Genomic DNA, 18,750 nt, shown 5'->3' with positions numbered 1-18,750 from the left:
TTGCATATTTTTGGAACAAATGTAAAACTATGTCAAATTCCTGAAGGATATCATTTCCAAGAAGAGAAGGTTGGAAGAGTTTGAAAGAGTGAAACTTTCTGAAAAATGCAGTGTCATTCTTCAAAAGAAATTACCTCAAAAATTAAAAGATCCGAGGAGTTTCACTTTGCCTTACACTATTAGAAATTCATTTTTTGATAAAGTTTTATGTGATCTAGGTGCTAGCATTAATCTTATGCCACTTTCTATTTACAGGAAATTAGGACTTGGAGAGATGAAACAAACAACAGTTTCTTTGCAACTAGCAAATCAATCCATCAAGTATCCACGTGGAATCATAGAAGACGTATTGATAAAGGTGGATAAATTTATTTTTTCCTGCTGATTTTGTGGTGTTAGATATGGAAGAAGATGAAGAAGTCCTAATAATTCTTGGCTGACCATTCTTGGCTATGGGAAGGGCTTTAATTGATGTTCAAAATGGTGAATTAACATTGGGAGTTAATAAGGAAGAGGTTATGTTCAACATTTACCAAGCCATGAAATTTTCAGAAGATCCAAATACTTGTTTTCGGATAGATATTATTAAGCAATGTATAGAAGAAGCCTTTCAAAAAGATATGCCAGCCGATCACCTAGAACGATGTACCACTTACGATTTTAATAACTCTGTTGTTTGTGAATCTGATTTACCTTTTGTTAGTGAAGAATTTCTCCACTATGTATTTGCCTTGGGAGCATTGCAGCAGGTTACATCACTTAGTAATGAAGTGGAGAGTTTACAGCCGATGGTAGCAAAGACGGATTCTGTGATTTCTAAAGAAAAGATGCAGCAAACTACAAAGAGGAAAAAATGAAAAGTTTTGATATTCTCAAAATATCAGACTTCAAACAATAGTTAAAAAATTAGCAAACTTTCCAAGTTTCCATGGTCATCTTTCTAACCCTTCTACAAATGACATCAATCCAGCATAGTCACAACCTCAAGAAAAAATAGGGACCCTTAGTACAAATGTTTCAACTCAACCAGAAGTAACAAACTAAACAACTACTTAGGTGCCAAAAAAACTAATAGTAATAATGGAAAAATGCAACGAATCGTCGAATAAGCATAAAATCTTCTCTCTAAAAGTACTAAAACCTAGTAGGTCTTAACTCTAATACCACTAGGCAAAAAACTACAACTATCCTATGAGCAAACCCAACAGGCAGTAACTCCAACTATAGAATCAAGAAGCAGTGTGACGCCCCCAAATCCCCACGCAAGGACACGGGGAAATCGAGACGTCCGGATGATGACATCCCGGGTCACCACCCTAACAATGTGTGCCAAGTGTGTGCAAAAGCAACAATGTGCACGAGAAATACGCAGCGAAAAGCAAGTCAATAACTAAGTACCAGAATTTTTCTTGTTTAATACAAAGCTATTCCAAAACGTACATAAATAAAATATTACAAAACACGCATATAATATAATATCAAATACAAAGCATAACATCAGCAACCCAGCAGAGCCGCATCCTCGGGCTCAGCCTCCTCCTCCTCATCCTCGAACTCTGCACCAAAAGCTACAGAACCAAAAATGGTACCGCAGGTAAGTAAAACCCAAACACCACCAGATAAAAACACATAGAACTCAAGCAACATGGATGCAAGAAAAGCCAATGCACATGTCCCGCAAAACCACATTTTTACCACGCACGCCAAAAACCCATTTGGCCCATAAAAACATATCCTTAAAACCAAGCCTTGCCATTATCCCAGATAATGGCCCAAACCACCATTTTCCTAGAAAATGGCCCACATCCGAAAACCATAAAAACAATCCGGTTATGCATGCACCATGATCTCCCCTAGGGATCATCCGCACACCCTGGCTCTGTGCCACACCGCAGGTAACGACTACGCATGTGACACCTAAACGAGCGATGCCCAGACTCGCACCCCGCGTGTACCTGGCCAGGCCATCCTCTAGCCCTCGCCAGCGAAGGGCCACGGAGTCGGTGAGTAGAGCGATGCCCAGACTCGCGCCCAGCGCATACCTGGCCGGGCCATCCTCTAGCCCCGCTCCCGTCGTCGCCCGGCGACAACTCAGTGGACGTCACTCAGTATTATCCACTCCCGAGTGACCAGAGGAGCTCCACCGAGATAATAACCCATCCCGGCTTGGGCTCGTGAGACACACGCACCCGAAAACCCATTCACGCCAACAAAACAGGATTTCTCAAATAAAATAAAATATATGTGCATGCACCATGCAAATGCAATTATCAATGCACAAAACAAACAACCAACCATAATACAATAAATCAAGCAACTCCGTCCTCCATCCATCCAACCCCCGAACTCCTCGGACTCAGTCCGGAATCAACCAACCAGCAGATAAAATAAATTGAATGAGCGATATATATTTAAATCTGAAAATAGGGTTTGGAAAATACTTACAGCGCTATACGGTAATTTTAGAAAACACCCGGCGTTGCAAACGGCGGAGACAAAGCAACGTTACAGTGAAAAATCACTGTGGCCGTGGGTTGTGAAATACCCACCTTTGAACGGGGACAAACCAGGGCTTGGGATCGATAGAGAATGGTCTAGGGATGATTGTGAAGCTATTGGAAGTGGTGGATGGCCGTGGGTGGTCGCGAAAATGCCAGAGAGAGGCCGGATTTCGCAAAAGGGAAAGCTAGCTCGTGGGAGCTATTCCGGTGGTCGTTGGAGGTCGAAAATAGGTGGGTTAGGACGGCAAGAGACCGGTGATGAAGTGGTGAAGAAATGGTGGCTGGAGGTGGAGCGACGGCGGCGGATCGAGCCAAAAACCGTGCAGGCTTTAAAGGGATTTTCCGGCCAAACGGCCGATCGAATGGGGCTGGAAATCGGTGGTGAGGTGCGCCGGAGGGAGGGGAGTCGACCGGTGGGGGCGGTGTGCCGCACGGTGGCTGGACGGCAGCGGTTCGAGGGCGGGAAGGAGTTCCGGCATGGAGAGGAGGAGAGAGAGAGGGACGGGGTCGACGCGGGGAAAGGGGAAGAAAAAAAAAAGAAAAGAAAGAAAAAAGAGAAAAAGAAAGAAAAAGAAAGAAGAAAAAGAGAAAAAGGAAAAAGAAAAAAGGAAAAAAGGAAAAGAGGTGTAGGGAAAGAAGATGAGGTCCAATCCTCATTCCGGGAAAACAAAACTAGACCGCCGCAACAAGATTTAAAACCGTAAAAAGGAAAAAAACTAAAAGAAATAAAACGCAACATCAATTAAATAAAAAATCAATTTTAAAGCGCAATAAATTAAAATAACTAAACTAATATATTAATTAAAATAAAACAACAATTTCAGTGAAAATACACGCGAAAACGGGTCATCACAAGCAGCCAAATCCAAGCACAAATAAGCATAACAATACGTAGCAATAAGTATAAAAACTATCACCAATGTGGTAGCGCAGTTGGTATGAGTTGGTATTTCATGGTTTCGAGGTCAGGAGTTCGAGTCAAAACATAAGTTGAAACCACTTATAGTAGTAAAGCCTAACTTTTGGACTATGAGATGGGTTTTGAACCAGCTGAATACTTTGGAAGTGCTATGGTGACAAGCTCGTCCTTAAGGCAGTAACTATGGCTCAAACCAGACATTTCGCAATGGAGAGGTGCTCCTATAGTCACGCCAAAAGAGGGTTGCTATGCTGGTTGCCCCCACCTCCATTTTTTTTTTAAAGTATAAAAAACTAAAACACAAAATTAAATACAATATGTAAAATAAATTTCAGAAATGAATATAAACAAGGTGCAACGTCAATAAATATAAGCTAGTGCATTATGCTCATCTTAATCAAGTACTGTCACATGGTTCCCCAGAACTTCAAACTTCCTCCAAAAAATAAAATATCACATATAAAAAAGAAAAAAAAAAGTCAATTAGTTAACATACATATTAAGTTCATGAAATAAAGTGTTGGTCCCAACCTGACCCTTTGGTTTTGGTTTGTCTGACCATACTGGTTTATAAGTAAAATTATTTGACCCAAGAATATTGATTCACAAAGTCCTTGGGCACAAGGACTAATGATTCACTTAGATCATTGCTAGGATTCGACACTAGGAAAATTCCAAGTTAGAATAAAAACTAAGTTTGGATATAAATCCTAACATCCGAACCTCATCATGCAAAATCTGGACATTGACGAAATACTTGATCTGGAAAGAGCCACTTCATGCATAGGGATGTGAATCCAAGATGTCCGAGCATTATGTAATGTTTTCCAAATTTCGACTCCTTGTGGCATTGTGTAATACCCTGACCCAATATTAACAAAATTAACAGGATTACGAATATTTTTATAGGACATAAATTAAGTTTAATGGGACATATTAAATAAACCCACAAACTATTATTTATTGAGGTTGAGTAGAAATATTAATTAGGCCCAAAAATATTTTTTTAAAGTCAATTAAGGTTTAGTGGATATTTTGGGATGGTATTAGTGGGCTAATATTTTTTTAAGCCTAAATAAGATTTATTGGATAATTTTGAATAGGCCACCAACCCACAATTTATTATGGTGGATTATAGAAGTTTATTGGCCCAATAATTGGTTTTAAAGCCCTTTTAATATTTATGGAGAAAGCGGGCACATAGCTCAAGAATTTATTTAAAATCCCAAAAGTATCTATTGGATAAGTTGAGCTCATTTTAGAATTAAGATTGGCTTATTAGGATTGTTAAGTAAATTAGTTCATGACACGTTGGACCCTTAAAATGACCCAACCCATATGTTAGACCCCAAAATATAGACCCAAACCATGATCGGATTTCAAATACCCATCAGACTCGTTGTGTTTATATAATATGGACCATGCTACATCTATCAAGAATTCCCACCGAATGTGTAATTTTTTATTTTACTTTTTTTTTTCAATTTTTAAATCCCTTAAACATTTAAAAAAGTTAATAGTCATTAAAAACACTTCTTTAACTATTAAGTAAAAAAAAAAAAAAAATCCAATCGATAGCTTTTGTCGATGGGAATCCTTAGTGGATACATCATTTCCCATATAATATAGCCCTACACTACCTCTATCTCCTTCACGTATCATGAACTTCTTCAAGCCCTAGGGCTCCTGTTGATTTTCTTAAGCTAGTTGCTGATCCTTTCTTCCTTAGACTCATAGTATTTCCTCTAAAGCACAACAAGACTCCATCGTGCACTGCCATAACAAGTGCTGCCCACCATGTTCCAGCTTGTACACTGATGTGAACCCCAATCGACTCGCTTTGAGACCCAACAACAATATTGAAAAAACAAACCCAAGAACGCCAAACTCAAGTCTATGGATGGAGAATTTAGAACCGTTGAGATATCGTTTCAAGAACCTAGATTATATTAAAATCTAGACCCAATGAAATCCCGTCTCAAGAACCCAAATTATAAGTATGAACGCCACAAAGATTGTGATTTACCTTTGATAAGTTCAAGAATTCAATTAAGAACAAGAGGAGAAAACTCACTCACAATGAAAATTCAATAAAAAAATGTCTTTCCCCCTCAAATGAGGCTACAAGTGGTTTAAATAACAATCCGCAAAACCCTAAGTGAGCCGCGGTACTGTAGCGTGAACAGTGTCCGGGCTACAGTACTTCTAAAGCCCTAGTTTACTTTAAATAATAACTTTCTAAATATGCCATTGGCCAAAATACAAGGCCTTCCCAAAAACCCTAGTTCATTAGAAATAAGACATATCTGTGAGCTGACATCCTCAAGCCCACTTATTCTAAACTAATAAAATAAGTTCTTTTAATGAAATAAATAAGTCCAAAGCCTTCAATAACAATAAGTCCAAGTCGTGTCTTTTGTAGTGTATCACGTGGATGAAAACTAGATCTCCTCCTCTCAAGCCCATCTTGAATGTTGGACTCTTGCTAAACACGTCTCAAGTGGATTTCACCCATTTTTGCATAGCTTTCTTCATTTTCCTAGCTCTTGATCTTGTAATTGCCCATTCTGAAACTTGCAAATGATCTTTACGACTTGGCCCCACCTTGGGGCCCATCATTCCCCCTCTCCTCAAAAGGATTCGACCTCGAATCTCCACCTGGATCAAAGGGAAAAGGATCAGTAATATTGAAAATAACAAACACATGATACATACCTGGAAGATTCACTAGATATGAAGTATTATTAATTTTATTAAGAATTTGGAAATGTTCATCCAAGCTTCTTCTGTCATCAACAGGTAAAGGCATTAAATCAAAATGAATAAGTGGGTTAAAGCCAAAAACAACTTCAAAAGACGAATGAGAAATAGTAGTATGCATGGTCTTATTATATGAAAACTCTAATAATGAAAAATGATACTCTCGTAAATGTTCATGCAACAATTCAATGAATGGAAAATAATACTCCCACAAACGTTTATGAAACATATCTAAAGTCTTCCTTATACCAAAATGATCACTCCAATTATATGTGACCTCAATAAATGGTAAACCATACTCCCAAAAATATTCATGCAATAGGCATAAACTCTTCTTTACACCAAATGGACCATTCCAATTATATGCAAAGTCAATAAATGACAAGTAATACTCCCACCAATGGCCATGCAACACGTCTAAAGTTCTCTTTACACCAAAATTTCCCAACAAAGCACCTTCATGTGCTCCAAGAACAAGCAACTCATGCATAGAACTATTAGGCACAAAAAAATCTATTATCTTTAAACAAGTACCAATCTAGTCTATAGAGATGAGCAAACGATGCTATCTCACATACTCTATGCACACCAGCCAAACCATCATTATTAACATACAATTTCTTATCATATTCAAATCTCAATAATTTTGTATCTAAAATGATGACAAGAACACACATTTTTGCTAAAGTATCAAACACAAAATTTTCCTTACCTTGTATGTACTTGATTACATAAGAAAATGTCTTAATGAATTGTACCCATTTGGCATGTATTCTATTCAACTTACAGTGTCCTTTCAAGTGCGTCAAGGACTCATGTTCTTCAAAGAAAGGTCGAGTAGGGATTGTCACACCTGGCATAAAATCAATGTAATGCTCTATCTCTCTAATAGGTGGCAATCCACTAAACACTCCGCTAGGAATTACGACCTTATATCCATGCAAGAAAGAGATAACAATACTAGGCAAAGATTCATTAAATCCATTAGTAGTAAAATTCGCCTTAGCATAAAAACTCACTTCTCTCTTTGTTTTTCTCTCACTTTCTTCACTCCTGCTTTTCTTTTCACTCTCCTTTTTCTTTTCACTCTTTTTTTTCTTTCACTTTCTTTTTCCTTTTCATTCTCTTTTTTCTTTTTACTCTCTCTCTCTTTTCTTCAGTCTCTTTATTCTTTTCTCTCTATTTTTTCTTCACTCTCTTTGTTCTTTTCACTCTCTCCTTCTCTTGAGCTTTTGGCCTCACTATTTCTTTTTTTCTCAATCTCAATCTCACTTTCACTTTTTCTTTTTTGATCAATCTCATTTTCTCTCTTTCTTTTTTGATCAACCTCACTTTTCAACTTCAATTGGTCCTCATGGACCTATGTTGGAGTTAAAGGAGCAAGTTTGATTATTTTTCCATCTTTTTCAAAACCGTACATGTTCCTAAACCCATCATAGATCACTCTCCTATCACACTGCCACGGCCTCCCCAACAAAATATGGTCAGCATGCATAGGCACTACATCACAAAGTACCTCATCCTTGTACCTCCCAATTGAAAAAGATACTAACACTTGCTTATTTACCCTAACCTCCCCACAATCATTTAACCACTGCAACTTGTATGATCTAGGGTGTTTCAAAGAAGGTAAATTCAATTTCTCAACTAAAGTAGTGCTAGCAACATTAGTACAACTCCCTCTATCAATAATCATACTACATACCTTGTTGTTGATGTGGCATCTAGTACGAAAAATATTCTCTCTTTGCTGCTCTATACCATCCATCTTAAATTCTGTATTGGGAGCACGCCTAACAACAAGAGACTCGTCATACTCTTCATTCTTATTATACCTGCTCTCAATACTAGGCTCACGTCTCCTCCTATCTCTCCCACTTTGCAAATTTCTAATCAATGCACTTTGTTGTTCTATCTTATCCCTCACTTCCCCCAATTTCAAATTTAACCTTTCAAACTTTTGTTACATGGACTGCAACAAAAAGAATGAATTGTCTGACATCTCCTTTGGTTATGAGTCACTTTAATGAGACATCGTATGTGCTGCACAAAAAAGAATGTTAGTGGAAAAAGACCTCACACGCTCTCCCTTACGTGTTTACACTCAAATAATGGCACTTCACTCGTGTTTAACTCTAAATTGACCCTTTTCTGATAATGATCTCACACTCTCTTGCCTTTTACCTCAAGAGTTTTTCCACTCAAGTTCTTTCAGAACTAATTAAACTCAATCAAGACAAAGCAACCTTGTTTAATCCCAACTAGCAATTAGATCCAATAAACAAAAATAAGAGAAACATGGAAGGAACAACAATGACACGAGAATCAAGAAAATTATACGAGGGAAAGAGTAATTGCAAAACAAGACACCAACTAGAAAAAAATGTATTCGGCCCCTTTAAAGATGGCTCAATCAATGCCAAGTCACTCAATTTCATATGGCAAAATATTTCAAACAAGCTATACCCAAAATCATTTTCTTTCTCTTCTCTTTTTTTTTTTTTCGAATTTTTTTCCCTTTTTTTTTCCTTTTCTTTTCCTTTCTTTTCTTCTCTTTTCTTTTCTTTTCCTTTCCTTTCTTTTTTTTTTTTCTTTTCTTTTCTCAACAATTCAACCACAATCAGGAATATTCAATTGTGATAATCAAACAATTGAATTCAAACACATACAAATTGACAAGGAAATCAATGAAACCCTAGAAATTTCAAACTCTAGATAGTGCAAATTTTGGCAGTCCTAGGAAAAACGAATTTTTGTGCTTTTTTTTTTTTTTACAATCCTAGAACAGTGAAGCCCTAGAATTAACGATACAATCAATAAAAAGATAGAATCAGACCTGATTGGAAACCTTGCTCTGAATACCAAATGATGTGAACCCCAATTGACTCGCTTTGAGACCCAACAACAATATTGGAAAAACAAACCCAAGAACGTCAAACTCAAGTCTATGGATGGAGAATTTAGGCCCGTTGAGATCTCGTTTCAAGAACCTAGATTATATTAAAATCTAGACCCAATGAAATCCGGTCTCAAGAACCCAAATTATAAGGATGAACGCCACAAATGTTGTAATTTACCTTTGATAAGTTCAAGAGTTCAATTAAGAACAAGAGGAGAAAACTCACTCACAATGAAAATTCAATAAAAAAATGTCTTTCCCCCTCAAATGAGGTTACAAGTGGTTTAAATAACAATCCCCAAAACTCTAAGTGGGTACTATAGCGTAAACAGTGCCCGGGCTATAGTACTTCTAAAACCCTAGTTTACTTTAAATAATAACTTTCCAAATATGCCCTTGGCCAAAATAAAAGGCCTTCCCAAAAACCCTAGTTCCTTAGAAATAAGACATATGTGTGGGCTGACATCCTCAAGCCCACTTATTCTAAACTAATAAAATAAGTTCTTTTAATGAAATAAATAAGTCCAAAGCCTTCAATAACAATAAGCCCATGTCGTGTCTTTTATAGTGTATCACGTGGATGAAAACTAGATCTCCTCCTCTCAAGCCCATGTTGAATGTTGGGCTCTTACTAAACACGTCTCAAGTGGATTTCACCCATCCTTGCATAGCTTTTTTCATCTTTCTAGCTCTTGATCTTGTAATTGCCCATTCTGAAACTCACAAAGGATCTTTACGACTTGGCCCCACCTTGGGGCCCATCATTCCCATACAACCAACAAGGTTCCATGGATGTCCACCCAGCAAGCAGGCGCACTACCTCCCACATTCCACAGTGAAAGGCCCCACATTGAAGCAGTATCGAAAGCCCTTCTTGTGAACCACCCTAAACCCCCCCACTACAGCCAGGTACTAGCGCATGTCCAAACAAGCCACTGAAAGCTCCTCACTGTTTACACACCATAAGCCTGCCCCTACACATTGTCGCACATTGCACCATTGTTGGAAGGTTGTTGAGAAGCTAGTCAGACACTGCCCTCCTCCATCCAAGGTCACTATTCACTACCACAAGAAACAACCATTGCCACTCTTCAAGCTGGGTTGGTCCTTCTACCTAAAGATAATTCTCTTGGGGTACATCTACATCAAGGTCTATGGCTTAGATGAAAAAAACTGCAGGTGAGACCACCATAGTGAGATTTCTATGAAATCTCAACAAGTGAAAACTCATGAAAACTCATGACAGTACTAATAATGAGAAATGACGGCAATGAATATGCATGTACCAATTCATGTAAATCAAGTTGAGGATACACATATTTTTCATATGGCAAGGAATGACCCTTCGGGCAAAACACATGTATTTCAAGGCATGGTGAGGAATCACCCTCTGAGCAAATCAAACGTTACATAAGCATGAGCACGAATCACCCTCTTGAGCAAAACACATATATTAACAAGTACTAATCATAATATTACGAACGAGAATCACTCCACTTGTTTGGCATAAGGAGTCTCATTATCTGGCCAACACTTGAACTCATTCACCAAAAACAGAAGGGGAATCACTCTACCCATTGGACAAGGGTAATCTCTCTACCAGTCCAACATAATGAAGGTCACCCCAACTATTCAACACATAGACTTTATCTACTTGCAATATCACATAAGGCCAATATGGAAACGTCTCACCTCGATTATCAAGAGGAATCCCTCTACCCGTATGAAACTCGTGGCAACATGCAGCTAGAATTGTACCAGGAATCCTCAACCTAATTCCTAAATTTAGGACACTTGGGTAACTCATTACTTTAGACCACATCATCTCAAATCACATCTTAGTGTCACATCTTAACGATAACTAGTAAAAATAATGGAAAAGATGCACTTTCATCTAATAAAAGGGATTACATAAAGAATATGCAAAATCTTGAACATACTTCCAAACATTTACCCAATATTCCCAGTATAGTCATAGGAGTGAACCTACTCGAAAAGTATTTCTAATACTAAAGCTGCATTGACACCGATCCTTCAATGGTGGAGTTCTTGAGTTCCTTGCTTCCTTGAAGACTTCGAAGATAAAAATTTATGATCTCAAAAGTGAGATGCTGAGTCTTGTCCAATGCCTTTTATATGATGATACTACCGACTACAGTCTTGATATTTTTTTGACCTATGTCTTGCTTGAATGAGAGATCTTTGATCTCGACCATCCATTTGTCCTCTGGACATGAGGAATTATTATGACGCCCCCAACCTCCGCTTGGGATGTAACAGAGACTTGGAGCGTTGAGACATGCAATGCAAGTTACATACTCCCATTCATGATAGTTAATATACAATACATCCTAGTATGCAACTAGTCCCTAGGCTTCAGCCAACATACACACTCTCCCTCACACATTGCCACTTGTTACTCACTTGGAAACCCTAGAGAGAGAACCATTGGGAAAAGGAAAGGTTTGCTTGGGAAATGACACAAGCACGTCCATTGAGGACTTTAGAATTATCCTGAGAGAATTGGAGACAAGAGGAAGAGAGAGAATCGGATCGGCTAGGGCAAGGAGTCTTGTACACGCCACTCACCCACTTAGGGAATCAACCACACGCTACCCTAGATCTAGGAAGAAGAAAGGTTTTCTTGCAAAGATGAGAGGATTTTTGGCAACCACACACACACGCCTCACTTGCCAAATGGAAAGCATGCACACGTGTAGTTGCCCAAGGTTGACTTAGGGTTTGAGTTTGACCTTTTTGCCACCAAGTTCAATGAACCTAGACCCATGAAGAAGGGCATAGATGGAAATTACGGTTTCGGATGGGTGAGCCTCACACCACTTGTCCAAAAGACTTTTGGTTTCCTAACACCACTCCATCGTGAGGAAGATAAACAGACATTCTGCCAAGATGCCAAGTGGCATCCATGCACCATGACTTTTGGCTTTCCAAATAACGAGGAGGTGCCTATAAGAAGGGAGAGGCCAAAAATGAAGAGTCCTTTGGTCACTTTTCTAATTTTCTTCTCTTGTGTCACAACTACACCATTCTCTTACCTTTCCAAACATTTTCTCTTCATCCAAGCATCACACACACACTCACATTCTTCCTCCAACCAACATTTTGAGTACACCAAGGAGTAGGAATGCCATTGAAGGGCAAGGAGCACACGAGGTAAGGATCATTCACTCATTCCACACACCCACACACACGCCCAAAGAGATGAACACGAATGAGGTTTCAGATTCATGAGTTCTTTCACACACACACACTTTCAATAAGGTTAGGGTTTCTCAGAGAGAGAGAGAACCAAACCACCATTTTCCATAAGCACGTGAATGTGAGACTTTGGAAGGGAATGAGAGCTATGATACCCCCAACTTCCGCTTGGGATGGAACCAAGGCTTAGAGCGTTGGGACATGTAACACAAGGTTATATACCCTCATACATGACAGTTAACATGCAATGTATCCTATACGTGCAACTAGCATAATGCAATATTCACAGTGGATTAAGGGTGACTAAATAAAACATATACCAGAATAATTAAAACATCACAATTCATTCATAACCATCATAAGTTCAAACCAAATAGTAGTATAATCTTAGTACAGTTAATTATGATAAGAAGTCTCCAAAGCTAAATCAACTACTTCATGCATTCTAATGCACGAAGGGCTAGAGCTATAAACATTAAGATGAGATTCAGTCTTTTCTTGAGGTTCGACTCCTCTTCAATCAGCGGGATTCACTAGTCCATCTAGTCCATCCTCGATGAGTCTTAACACAACTTCTATCATTTCGAGTAGAATGATAGTGGGTCTACAAGAGGTGAGATTTAATTGAAATCTCAGTAAGTTAGAAAACTAATGTGCTTAAAGATAAATTATGCATGATGAATGATAAAAATGAAATGCATACCATGTAGAAAAATCAGTGTATATCTCCCATCCAGATTCCTCAACATTTCCAAAAAAACAGAGAGACATTTTCTTATAGGAAACATTTTCACTTCCATTGGCAAAAACATCATAACATTTCATCATCATTAGCAATCCATACTTAATTGTAACATCATAATGTATGGTATGGTCACAGTTCCTCATATACACTGTGAGTACCTGCTGGTGACTGTAGTACAACTTATGTTGAAACTACATTGTCTGCAGACTTGTTCCCAATGCATTGGTAATATAACATAACATCATAACATTATAACATGTAACCCACCAACCTTAGTGTCATAACATTTGACTTCACTCCGGTGTTTTTTAAAAAGAACTCATTCAAAGCCTGTTGACTATTCTTCGTCAATCCAGTATTTATCACTCTATTTTTAAATACTCCAAAGTGGACAAAGGAGTTACACTAGGATAATTCTCAATCCTAGCCTTTGGGGTCATGAAAAAAATTATTTTCTTGATAAGTGCCTATGTAGCAAGCTTTCGTGTGAAAATGACATTTCTATGCAATATGCTAAAAATGGTGAAAAGATCGCATGTCGTATATGTATGTACTCAATGTATCATATAACATGATATGTTATGTTCAAAATGACAATTGTAACATGAATGTGGCATTTATCAATAAATCATAAATAACTTATCAAGATATAAGTTAGAGGCCAATTTACAAACTTCCTGAGTTTGGAAATATTGTAGCGGTTGAAATCAAATTCATACTAAGTTAGGATTTATACCACTACGAAAGATGTTCATATCAAAAGGTTTAAAAATATGTGTATTTATGAAAATACCCTTAAACTCTTAAAAATTGCCATTGAGGCTTAATTTTTCACTATTTGCAAACAAACCTCAAATTTAACCAAATTTCATGGACCTCATATTTTTCATATTCTAAAACCATATATACCCTTAGAATTGTAAAATTAAAAGTGGAACTAGCTCAAACATACCTAACCCGTGGAATGCACTCTAGTTGATGTCTAAGTGTGATTTCAACTATTGATCCCTATGAATGCATGCTTATACAATTTTTTTTTAATCACAAATAATGACTATAGTCCTTAATGATATGTTAAAGGCTAATTCTTGGGTGAGCAAGTTCATCCCAACACTTAATCAGGGCTAAAAACCTTAATTTTCATTAATCAAACATGATGCTCTTAGCCTAAATCACAAAGGCATGCTTTCAAAATTCACCCAAAACATTTATTTTCTTTCTTATCCCAACCACATGGTCTTCTTAATGCTCATTGATCCTGTGACGCCCCCAAATCTCCACGCACGAACACGGGAAAATCGAGACGTCCGGATGATGACATCACGGGTCATCATCCTATCGACGTGTGCCAAGTATGTGAAAAAGCGACGAATGTGCACGAGAAATACGCAGCGAAAAGCAAGTCAATAACTAAGTACCAGAATTTTTTCTTATTTAATACAAAGCTATTTAGAACATACATAAATAAATATTACAAGACACAAATATTATTTTAAACTAACTACAAAACATAACATCAGCACCCCGGCGGAGCCGCATCCTCGGGCTCAGCCTCCTCCTCCTCATCCTCGATCTCTGCACCAAAATCTACGGTACCAAAATGGTGCCGCAGGTAAGTAAACTCCAAACACCACTAGATAAAAACATATAAAACTCAAACAATATGCATGAAATAAAAACCAATGCACATGCGCCATAAAATATGATTTTTACACGCACGCCAAAAAACCCATTTGGCTCACAAAAATATATCCTTAAAACCAAGCCTCGCCATTATCCCAGATAATGGCCCAAACCACCATTTTCCCAGAAAATGGATCAAAAACCTCGGAAACCAAGCATCGCCATTTTTCCAGAAAATGGCCCACATCCGAAAACCATAAAAACAATCAGGTTATGCATGTACCATGATCTCCCCTAGGGATCACCCGCATACCCTGGCTCTGTACCACACCGCAGGTAACGACTACACATGTGACACCTAAACGAGCAATGCCCAGACTTTCGCCTCGCGCGTACCTGGCCAGGCCATCCTCTAGTCCCCGCCACTCTAGGGACCACGGAGTCGACACGACAGCGTTACCGTATCGTACGACCCGGTCGTCGCAGGGATGTCGCTCAGTTTTATCCACTCCCGAGTGACCAGAGGAGCTCCACCAAGATAATAACCCATCCCGGCTTGGGCTCGTGTAACACACGCACCCAAAAACCATTTACGCCAAAAAACGGGATTTTCTCAAATAAATAAAATGCACATCTACACAAAATGCAACTCACGCCTCATGGCTCAAATAAAATCAAGCAATCACAAACAACCAAAACTGAGCACTCCGTCCTCAATCCATCCGACCCCCGAACTCCTCAGACTCAGTCTGGAATCAACCAACTAGCAGCAATAATTTATTGTAAGAGAAAAATATATTTAAATCTAAAATTAGAGTTTGGAAAATAATTACAACGCTATATGGTATTTTTAGAAAGCTTGCGGCGTTGCAAACGGCGGAAGGAAAGCAACATAACAGTGAAATTTCACTATGGTCATGGGTTGTAAAATACCCACTTTTGAACGGGGGCAAACCAAGGCTTGGGATTGATAGGGAATGGTCTAAGGATGATTATGAAGCTAGTGGAAGTGAAGTTTGGCCGTGGGTGGCGGCGAAAACGGTGGTTGATGGCCGGATTTCCCAAAATGGAAAGCTAGCTCATGGGAGCTGTTCCAGTGGCTATTAGAGGCCGGAAATGGGTGGGTTAGGACGGCAAGGAACCGGTGATGAAGTGGTGAAGAGGTGGTGGCCGGAGGTGGAGCGACGGCGGCGGATCGGGGCAAAAACCGTGGGGCTTCTTGGGCGTTTTCCGGCCAAACGGCTGGCCGGATGGGTCTGGGGTTCGGTGGGGTGGTGCGCCGGCAGGAGAGGGTTCGACCGGCGGGGGTGGTGTCGACCACGGTGGCCGGACGGAGGTGGGTCGGGGCTGGGGCTGAATCCGGCATGGGAGAGGAGGGAGAGAGAGAGAGGGTCGACGCATGGGAGAGAGAAAAGGAAAAAGAAGAAGGAAAAAAAAAAGAAAAGGAAAAAGAAAAAGGAAAGAAAAGAGAAAAAAAGAGAAAAAGGAAAAAGGGAAAAGAAAAGATGTAGGAAATAAATGAGGTTCAATCCTCACTCCGGAAAGCAAAACAAATACGCCGAAAACGAGATTAAAAACCGTAAAACGACTAATTAAATAAAACACAACATCCAACAAATAAAAACTAATTTTAAAATGCAATAATTTAAAATAAATAAACCAAGATATTAATTAAATTAAAAACAACCATTCAGTGAAAATACACGCAAAAGCGGGTCATCACATCCTCCCCCCCTTAAAACAAATTTCGTCCTCAAAATTTGCAAGATCAACCACCAACTTAAAGCAAGTCACATAAAATCACATAAACCATATGTGACCAAGATTAAGATACGTACCTTCATTACTCAAACAAGTATGGGTACTACTCCCTCATGTCCGCTACTCGCTCCCAAGAGAAGTCTTGAGCTAACGGATCTCTCCATGCCATCTTAACCAAAGGTATCGTCTTGGACCTCAACTGTTGCTCCTTCCAATCTATGATCTATGACGGAACAACCTCATAAGTGAGATTCGGTTGCAACTGAATACCCTCTGGGTCGATGAAGCGAGTCTCTTGCTGTCCAAAGCTCTTCTTCAAGGACGATACGTGGAAGACATCATGAATATCCCCAAAATATTCTGGCAAAGCAACTCTATAGGCGACGGACCCTACATTCTCTAGAATCTGAAAAGGGCCGACATACCTCGGATCCAGTTTCCTCTTTTTACCAAAAAGCTTAACACCTCTCATGGGAGAAACTTTGAGATAAACCCAATCACCAACTTCAAAAGACAACTCTCTCCTCCTGGTATCAGTGTAGCTTTTCTGGCGACTCTGAGCTGCCACCATTTTATCTCTGATGATCTGGACTTGGCTTTGCATCTCTTGAATTATTTCGGGTCCAATAATCTTACTCTCCCCGACTTCATCCCAACACAAGGGCGATCTATACTTCCTCCCTTAAAGAGCTTCATAGGGAGCCATCTGAATGGTCTCATGGAAGCTGTTATTATATGCAAACTCTATGAGCAGCAAATGGTTTTCCCAACTCCCTTGAAATTCCATGACACACGCTCGCAACATGTCTTCAAGGGTCTGAATGGTGCGCTCCGATTGGCCGTCTGTCTGAGGGTGGTAAGCAGTACTGAACTTCAACTTAGTACCCAAAGCTGCCTGCAAACTTTTCCAGAACTGCGACGTGAACCCTGGGTTTCGATCCAATACTATACTCTTTGGTATGCCGTGCAGCCGCACTATTTCTTTCACGTACAAGCGTGTCAACTTACCCAAGGAGTCGATGTTATTAACAGGCAGGAAATGAGCACTCTTCGTTAACCGGTCAACAATCACCCAAACAGAATTTTTCCCACTAGGCGTTCTCGGCAAACCCACTACGAAGTCCATCGTGATGTCATCCCATTTCCACTCAGGAATAGGGAGGGGTTGGAGCATACCAGCGGGTCTTTGATGCTCGGCCTTCACTTGACGGCATGTGTGACATTTCTCAACATATAAGGCAATATCCCTCTTCATTCCATCCCACCAGTAATTTTTCTTCAAGTCCCGGTACATCTTTGTACTGCCGGGATGAACTGAATAAGGGGCCGCATGAGTTTCTGCCATGATCCGCTCCTTGAATTCTGAATCCTTGGGGACCACTCTGCGATCTCAGAACCGAAGTATCCCATCTTTATCCATGCTATAATGCAACGGCCCTCGAGATTTTTTGACTCTTTTTTTGATATTCAGCAGCTTTGGATCCTTCCTTTGAAGAGTCTTCAATTCTTCAAAATCAGTTACTCGAATATCAAGAATTGAAGATAAAATCTCTTCTTGCTGCGAACTCTCAATAAGGAGCCTTCTCATCCCACAAAGCAACTAATTCAATTCCGATGGCTTGGCTTTATCTTCCAAGTGCGATTTTCGGCTCAAAGCATCAGCAACTATATTAGCCTTCCCTGGATGGTATTTGATCTCACACTGGTAGTCACTGATTAGCTCTAGCCATCGCCTCTGCCTCATGTTCAAATTTTTCTGGGAAAACAAATGCTTTAAGCTCTTGTGATCAGTGTACACCTCGCAAGCTTCCCCATACAAGAAGTGCCGCCAGATCTTGAGTGCAAAAACAATCGCAGCCAACTCTAAATCGTGCGTCGGATAATTCTTCTCATGGTCCTTTAGCTGACGAGATGCATAGGCAACAACCCGTCCTTGCTGCATAAGGACACAACCCAAACCAAACTTAGACGCATCATTGAAGACTACGAATGGCTTATGCGGTTCTGGAAGAGCCAACACTGGTGCCGTCGTCAACCTGTTCTTTAATTCTTGGAAGCTTCTCTCACACTTATTTGACCAAACAAATTCTGCATTCTTCATAGTCAAAGCTGTGAGAGGTCCGGATAGGCGAGCAAATCCCTCCACAAATCTTCAGTAATAACCAGCAAGCCCCAAGAAACTCCGGATCTTGCGCACTGTAGTCGGAAGCGGCCATGACAAAATGGCTTCCACCTTACTAGGATCAACAGCCACTCTGTCTCGGGAAATCACATGCCCAAGAAATCTGACTTCCTCCAGCCAGAATTCACACTTGCTAAGCTT

The sequence above is a fragment of the Carya illinoinensis genome, chromosome 12 (genome assembly GCF_018687715.1).
Source record: "Carya illinoinensis cultivar Pawnee chromosome 12, C.illinoinensisPawnee_v1, whole genome shotgun sequence".
Taxonomy (NCBI): Eukaryota; Viridiplantae; Streptophyta; class Magnoliopsida; order Fagales; family Juglandaceae; genus Carya; species Carya illinoinensis.
This window is presented reverse-complemented; position numbering follows the sequence as displayed.